We start from the raw sequence: 8,664 nt of genomic DNA, 5'->3' as shown, positions 1-8,664 counted from the left end.
AGTGACACGGTGGCTATTTTTGGTGAGGGGCATACGACGGGGAGCACTAGGGGAGGCGGAGCACGGTCATGAGATGATGAGGGTTTGCGGTCTTCTCGGGGCACTAGCTTGGGAGTCGGAGGTCGCAGCGCGGTGGGGCCTTGGTGGCGGCGGATCTCGGCCAGGTGCTGCGGTGGCCAAGAGCGACGGTCGGGAGTCGTTGCAGGGGCATGTAGTGCGCCTCTTGCTGACACCTGTGTGGTCAAGGAAGGCGACGACTTGTGGAGCTGGTGGCTGTTGGGAATATGCACTAGAGGCAATAATAAATTGGTTATTATCATATTTCATTTTCATGATAAATATTTATTATTCATACCAGAATTATATTGACCGGAAACTTAAATAAATGTGTGCATACATAGACAACATCATGTCCCTAGTGAGCCTCCACTAGACTAGCTCGCTGATCAAAGATGGTTAAGATTTCCTAACCATAGACATGAGTTGTCATTTGATAATGGGATCACATCATTAGGAGAATGATGTGATGGACAGACCCAACCGTAAGTTTAGCAATAGATCATATCGGTTAGTTATTTGCTGCAGCTTTCTTCATGTCAAGTATATGTTCCTTAGATCATGAGATCACTCACTCCCGGACACCGAAGGAATATCTTATGTGCTATCAAACGTCACCTCGTAACTGGGTGCTCATAAAGGTGCTCTACAGGTACCTCCGAAGGTGTTGCATGGATCGAGACTGGGATTTGTCGCTCCGTGTGACGGAGAAATATCTCTGGGCTCTCTCAGTAATACAACATCACAAGAAGCTTCATGTGACTAATGAGTTTAGTCACAAGATCTTGAATTATGGAACGAGTAAAAAGACTTGTCAGTAACAAGATTGAACTAGGTATGGAGATACCGACAATCGAATCTCGTGCAAGTAACATACCGCTGAACAAAGGGAATTGCATACAGGATTAACTAAATCCTCGATATCGTGGTTCAACCGACAAAGATCTTCGTGGAATATATAGGAACCAATATGGGCATCCAGGTTCCGCTATTGGTTATTGACCGAAGAGGTGTCTCGGTCATATCTACATAGTTCTCGAACCCGCAGAGTCACACGCTTAACGTTCGTTGACGCTAGAGTGGTATTGGGAAATTTGATGCTGGTAACCGAATGATGTCCGAAGTCCCGGATGAGATCCCGGACGTCACGAGGAGTTTCAGAATGGTCGAGAGGTAAAGATTTATATATGAAAAGTTGTTTTCATGGTTCCGAAAAAAGTTTGGCTTTCCCGGTATTGTACCGGGAAGCTTCCAGAAGGTTCAAAGGATTTCAGAGGATTCTAGAAGTCCACAAAGGTTCCACCACGTCCGATAGGCTAGCATGGGCCGAGGAGGGTGCCCTAGCCTACATGGGCCAGGCGCACCAGCTCCTTAAGGCCCATGTGGCTAGGACATGATGGAGAAGGACTAGGAGTCCAACTCCTCCCCCTTGGCGCCAGCCCTACGAGGAGAAGGGTTGGGCTCCTGGCCCCTCCACACCTATATATTGAGGGGAAGAGTGCACCAAAGGCACACCACAGCCCCACTGCCCCCTCTTTGCCTTCGGACACACTACACCCCCGCATAGCGCATAGCAAAGCCCTGCCAGTATTCCGAGTCCACCATCACCACCACGCCGTCGCACCGATCGTACTCCTGATGCGGAGCATCCTACATACATCATCATGTCACGAGTCCGCTTGGCAAGTGGCATGTGTGACCTCTACTTCACATACTTAAAGGTGAATCATCTCCTTTACATGTGTTCACTTGACCCCTTCGTGGATGGTATACTACTCGACACTCCTCTCATGTGCATGCATAGGTATTAATGAAGCTTCACCATCGACGAGAAGGAGTGCGAGTGCATGTGTATATGACTACACCATCCGCGTGGGAAGCATAGAAGGGAAGACGGAGAAGAAGCGGAGCAAGAGAAGACTTGCCCGAATCATCCAAACCAACTCCCGGACGATCCGGACCAAGCCCGGACGATCTGGATAATGTGCCCGAAGACAACAGCACACCTCCGGATGAAGCAGGATCATCCGGACCTGCTCCCAGATCATTCGGACCCACCTGGACATCCGGACGACAACTCGGCCATCTGGGCCAACTCCAGGTGCTACAACACAGCCGGACGATCCGGGCGGACGCCCGGACATCCGGACCCCTGAAGCCAGGATCATCCGGACCGTGCCTGCGTGCATAACTTGGGCCGAGGCCCGTGTACCCATTCGCCCCTTACTTACCCCTTCGTGGACTAGCACCATATATACTCCTCCTCCATTTAGGATTAGCAATGTGATAACTCATTCTAGTTGAGCTTTGCTCCTACCTCTACTCCTCTGGAGAGAGAGAGAGAGAGAGATACTCCTCTGGAGAGAGAGATACTCCCATGGAGTTCAAGGCCTCCATGTGAGAAGATCCCGAGGGATTCAAGACCCCCATCGTGGGAAGGATCTATCAAGATCATCAAGACCTCATCTCCTCTTGGATTTGGGATGAACTCTACTTTGTATCTTTCCCTTTGTTGTTCATGTATCTTTGTGGATCTTATGTGGATTTGAGTTTAGTAGATGTGTGATTGGACTTGTTCTTGAGTGTCCCTCTTGTGATATTTCTCCGTTCTTCCCCATTTTCTTTATGTTCTTTGAGGAATCCCCCTCCAATCCATGAAAGATCGGCCATTAGGGTTTCACCCTACATCATCTTGGATCAAAGCTTAGGTTGATCACGAATTTGGAGTCCTCCCCTTTGTTTTCTAGCCTAATTTTGTTTGATTTTGTCCCAATTCAAAAGTACCCACCAAAATTAGCCTCACCAAAAAATTTGTTGTGTTTGATCCACGATTTTGTTGTTTGGCAAGTGGATCATGGTTTTCCCCACCTCCCCACCATGAAATCCACCCAAAAAATTTCTTTTCCCATCAATTTTGACCCCCCGAAATCGAAAACTTCCACCCAAATCATGTCCACGAGAGGAAATCCTGAGCAGTTCGACCAGCCCGGATCATGCGAACATTCCCCGGATCAGCTAGACCCTCTCCCGGACATGGGGCTAACCCACGCACCCACACATCAGCACCTGAGTTGACGAACTCGGATCATCCGGACCTACTCCCGAATGTCCGGCTACCTCTGAAACTGTCACAACTGAATTGTTGTTTTGGTAATAACTAATTCATCCGAAGTTCGATTTTGACATTCTTTAACTCATTTTGTATCTATTGACATGCCCCGTCCCAAAAAAAAATACTACCACCATCATTTGACTCCATCAAAAATTTGGAATTTGGCATCTTTGCTTAGGCCCTCCACCATATCATCTGTAATGCCAACACAGTCTTTCGCAACCTAACCCATTTTGACCCCCATTGCATTTGTGGATGCTTGAGTTGTGATTCAAGTCTCCTAAGGTGTTTTAGATACTTAGGGATGTTAATTCTTCATCAACCACCACCATACCTTCCGCATACACACCCACCGTACCCTTCCGCCAACTTAACCCAATTTTGTTTGAGATTTTGAGTTGTGGTTTCCGTTTCCTAAGGTGTTTCAGATAATTAGGAACGGTTCTTACTTTTCCACTCATCATGGCCACAAACTCGACATCGACAATGTCCTCTTCACCTTTTGACACCACAATTGTAAGCAAGGACGGTAACCTCGACAACACCATTGCACATTTCCTTGTCGTTGCATTGATAGACCCAAGCCTATTGTGTACCTTTCCCACCGAGACTAGCGAGTTAAGAATTGTCGGGCAATGCTCGTTGTGCACCTTAGTGATACGCTTACTCCGCATAACTATATTTAGCGTGCAATCATCATTGTGCCACTAAGTCTCTCCCGTGCATATGTTACATACTTGTCTCATATCTTGGCTCGAGCATCAAGCACAGTGGCAAAGCAAAAAAAAGACGAAAAAGATTTTAAGAAAAAGAGGAGATACAAAATAGCTTGTTAGCAACAGAAATAGCATTGAGCTATTTTGTACAGTATATTATCCTGCAGCATCCATACATAGCATGCTTGGGATTGAAGACGACACGGTTTCTCTCATAGGATTGGTGCACAAGGGTATCGAGCCCATTTGAGCAATTGAGCTATTGTCTCTCTAGTATCCATGCAACAAGAGATTTTTGCATGGTAACACATTTTCTGCTCGTTCCTTGGTTGTGCGAATCCCACTTACCTACCCGTGTGTGTGTGTGTGTGTGTGTGTGTGTGTGTGTGTGTTTCCTTTGTGCCACGATAGCTATTGATCTATTTGCTTTACATTGCAATTTTGTGAATCTTCCTCAACATTCTCGATATCATTGACTAACACTTGCTTTGTTCCACTTGTCCTAACCAAGCCTCTCAATAAGCTTTACTTTGTAGGTGTGAGTGAATAAGTCTTGAACCAATTCCAATATTCTCTCACTTCATATTGAGTGACACGAGATACATCCTCAACTTTGGGAAAAGGTATCCTGGTATTGTTTATCTCATTTCCTACTCACATTTGCTTGACTCTTGTGATGGATAGGCAAAGCACATCTACTTCAGTCTACAATAAAGATGAGTTTGATGTCATGAAAAACTTCATCGACGCCAAGATGGATGTTCAAATGGAGGAGCTCAAAGCCCTCATCAACACCAATAAGAGGTCTTCCTCATCTTCGAGAAGACGCTCAAGTGCACATGATTCCGAGCTACCATCTCCAGCAAGGTCACATCGGCATTGACACAATTACCGATAGGAATGTGAAGGTCAAGAGCTCAACACCAACCATCACTCTACGTCTTCACCATCTACCTTGGCATCTTCGCCTTTGGATATGCGGCATCTTCACTGACAAGCACCTCAAGATTACGCTCAAGAGAAGCTCCCCAAGCTCAAGTCCATGACTTCCACGAGCTACTACGACCTTGACACTGTCCACGAGATTCCTTTCTATGGGACTCAAGACCCCGAGGAGTATCTCGAGTGGGAGCGCAAGATGGATGCCTACCTCAAGTGATACGTCTATGACGTATCTATAATTTTTGATTGTTTCATGTTGTTATATTATCAATCTTGGATGTGTTTATATTCATTTACTAGCAACTTTGTATCATTTTTTGGGACTAACCAATTGACATAGTGCCCAGTGCTAGTTGCTGTTTTTTGCTTGTTTTTTTACTTTGCAGAATATCAATACCAACCGGAGTCCAAATGCCACGAAAGCTTTTAGAGATTTTTTTTCTGCCCAGAAGACACCCATGGAGCCAAAGAACTGCACGGGAGGAGGCCTGTGGGGCCCACTAGGCACCAGGGCGCTCTAGAAATGTCACACCCAATATGCGACCCTATCCAAAAGGAACTTGAAGGTCCCACCAAGGATAGACCCGCATATTGAGACGCTTTTGCAAGGTGGATATCATTACATCAACATTACATAATAGTGGGGATACATCCAATACATACAATGTCACATGAATACAACAATACAACATACAAGAACAACGTCCGACTACGGATGAAACAGAAACAGAAACTCAAACAATATCCACCCTGCTAGCCCAGGCTGCCGACCTGGAACCTATCCCCTGATCGAAGAAGCAGAAGAAGAACTCAACGCAAGCAAGCATCGCTCTCGCGTCATGATCATCGGATAAACCTGTACCTGCAACTGTTGTTGTAGTAATCTGTGAGCCACGAGGACTCGGCAATCCCATTACCATGGGTATCAAGACTAGCAAAGCTTAAAGGGAAAGGAAGGGGTAACGTGGTGAGGCTGCAGCAGCGACTAAGCATGATATGGTGGCTAACATACGCAAATAAGAGCGAGAAGAGAAGCAAAGGAACGGTCGTCAACTAGTAATGATCAAGAGGTGATCCTGAACACCTACTTACGTCAAACATAACACAGAAACCGTGTTCACTTCCCAAACTCCGCCGAGAAGAGACCATCACGGCTACACACGCGGTTGATGCGTTTTAGTTCGGATCTGGTGTCAAGTTGTCTACAACCGGACATTAACAAATTCCCATCTGCCTATAACCGCATGCACGGCTTTAAAAGATTATACCCTGCAGGGGTGTCCCAACTTAGCCCATGATAAGCTCTCGCGATCAACGAAGGAATAGACCTTCTCCCAGGAAGACCCGATCAGACTCGGAATCCCGGTTTACAAGACATTTCGACAATGGTAAAACAAGACCAGCAAAGCCTCCCGCTGTGCCGACAAATCCCGATAGGAGCTGCACATATCTCGTTCTCAGGGCACACCGGATGAGCAAGACGTCGGGTTGGCATAGACCCTGGTTGCCCAGGGGGCGCCGGACATCGCTCGGTTCGGACCAACACTTAGACAAGCACTGGCCCGGGGGGCTAAAATAAAGATGACCCTCGGGTTGGCCGACCCAAGGGAAAGGGATAGGTGGTGGTGAGGCAAAAGGTAAAACCAAGGTTGGGCCTTGCTGGAGGAGTTTTATTCAAAGCGAACTGTCAAGGGGGTCCCATAAATCACCCGACCGCGTAAGGAATGCAAAATCCGGGAACATAACACTGGTATGACGGAAACTAGGGCGGCAAGAGTGGAACAAAACACCAGGCATAAGGCCGAGTCTTCCACCCTTTACCAAATATATAGATGCATTAATAATATAAGAGATATTGTGATATCCCAACCAAAATCCTGTCCACCATGGAGAAATCTTCAACTTCACCTGCAACTAGCAACGCTATAAGAGGGGCTGAGCAAAAGCGGTAACATAGCCAAACAGTGGTTTGCATAGGAAAGGTGTCAAAGGTTAGAGGTTCATGGCAATATAGGATGGCTTGATGAACAAGTGGTAGGTAGCGCAGCATATCAATAGAACGAAGCAACTAGCATAGCAATGATAGTAGTGAGATCCAGGGTAGCGGTCATCTTGCCTGAAATCCCGCTAGGAAGAAGAACGAGTCCATGAAGAAGATGAACGGATGAAGCCGAACCAACCGTAGACGAACGAATCCTCACGATCGCAACGAAACAGGAACTATCGAAAAGAAGCACACAACATAGTAAACACACCACACATGAACATGACATGATGCACAACAAGCATGATGCATGACCAAACTACATGAAGTTACTCATGGCAAGATATGATGCAAACAAGAGCAACACATCAAGGCAAGTTTAAATGAGGCCGAGAACAACATATAACAATTCCGGTAAATCCTCTCATGCATATTTCGAAATTGGTCCAAATTTGAATAAATCTTATGTTCAAGTTGTTAAACAGCAAGTTAAGATGCAGCAAGATGATCTACACGAGATTCTAGTCAAGTTACATATAAAGTTCATTAGATTCGGAGCTGCGGCTAGAAGATATGAGCAAAACAAGTAAAAAATGGCATTGATGCAAAATGCATACAAACATCAAGCAAACACCTCAAAACAAGGATGCAACATGATAATATGAAACTACAAGCAAAATCAAGCAAGTTTCATATATAGCACACTCAAAACGGAGCAACGGTTCAACATACACACACTGTACAAGTCATACAACAATCTGTCCATAACAGCAAGTAGGCATATTGCAAGCATCAAAACAACAAGCTACAACATCTCAACACAATAACAAAAGGCATGGGCATGATGTACAGGTAAAGCATTACAAAACATGAACACTGAGATATCTCCAGAAATCACTAGAACATGCTCAAACACACATGGTAAGATTGCAAGTTATAACAATTCAGACTTTGTAGAAAATAACATCACGATGCAATGTTTAGAGCTATCAAACAACATGTTACAAGAACTTATCATGGCAACCAAAGGCATGGCATGAATCTACTAATTTCATAGAACAATAGTCCCTTACTGACCAAGAGCCAAAAAGGATCAGAAGATATGATGGCACCCATGTAAACATGTCAAGTTATATGACAGATTCATACATGGCAGTAACAACAATAAGTAGACATGTTGATGAGCTTGAACCACTCACTACAGAGCAATACATGGCATGGCAAGACAACCAACAGTAAGAAGACATGTTTATGAAGCTATACATGGCAAGAGCAAGATCATAGGGTACATGGATCACTAGGAAAACACATGGGAACATCTGAACTTAATGTTAACAGGCTGACAGCAACATTATTTAGCAACTTTGGAGCAAGATAACAACAAGCTAAAGCAAGCTATAAATGCAACCAAGGGCATGGATGGATATAGCATGACATGTAGAACAAAACACTCTTAGTGAACATCTCCAGATTATGCATAGAATGACTAGTAGCAACATGTTTACATAGCAACAAAATATGACAGAATCAGCCTAGCAAAACAGCAACAGCAAGTACCCTACTTAACAAGCTTGATTCACTCACCACAAGTCATTGCATGACAATATAAGCATAGCATCATCAAGAAGACATGTTTGTGAAACAAACCAAGGCAAGAACAAGTCCATAGCATGCAAGGATCAACTATAGCAGCCTTGGCTAAATTGAATAACAAGTAAACAATCTGCCAGGAAACATTTTGAAGCAAAAGTAGAGCACCAAAATGACATGCTAGACTACTACATAATTGCAAACAAAGGCATGAATGGATAGACAATAACCACATGTTCAAAACACCCTTACTGAAGTATCTC

Source organism: Triticum dicoccoides, chromosome 5B, assembly GCF_002162155.2.
Source record: "Triticum dicoccoides isolate Atlit2015 ecotype Zavitan chromosome 5B, WEW_v2.0, whole genome shotgun sequence".
In the NCBI taxonomy this organism is placed as follows: Eukaryota; Viridiplantae; Streptophyta; class Magnoliopsida; order Poales; family Poaceae; genus Triticum; species Triticum dicoccoides.
This window is presented reverse-complemented; position numbering follows the sequence as displayed.